The sequence below is a fragment of the Penaeus monodon genome, chromosome 15 (assembly GCF_015228065.2).
Source record: "Penaeus monodon isolate SGIC_2016 chromosome 15, NSTDA_Pmon_1, whole genome shotgun sequence".
Taxonomy (NCBI): Eukaryota; Metazoa; Arthropoda; class Malacostraca; order Decapoda; family Penaeidae; genus Penaeus; species Penaeus monodon.
In genome coordinates, this window is record NC_051400.1 from 37,101,000 (window position 1) to 37,101,308 (window position 309).

A 309-nucleotide genomic window follows, 5' to 3' on the forward strand; every position below is an offset into this window, starting at 1 on the left:
GACTGCAATGGGCTAACATATACCAATAACATTTATTTCCTAACATAAAAAGGGGTGAGAAAAGCACTGAAGATAATATGGATGCCATTACAAAATCCAAACAAAAAAAGCATGCAGCTTGCTCTTACCTGAGGATACTTTACTTCCTGAGGGCCCTAGAGTGACCTTCAAACTTTGTACGCGGCCTGTGGATTCCCCCTTGCTTGCACCTTTACCTACAAACGAAAGATTCACTAGGTTTACATAACCCTTCACCATTAACTCTAATACCATCATTGCAATCTCTGTACTACTGCTTACACTGTAAAA

At 39.8% G+C, this 309-nt stretch overlaps 1 protein-coding gene across 1 annotated transcript in view; it reads right to left on the reverse strand.

Moving 5' to 3' along the window:
- LOC119582009 (bromodomain-containing protein 3-like) overlaps positions 1 to 309 on the reverse strand; it is a gene marked incomplete at its 5' end in the record, with an annotated part of 61,922 nt that overhangs the window by 879 nt on the left and 60,734 nt on the right.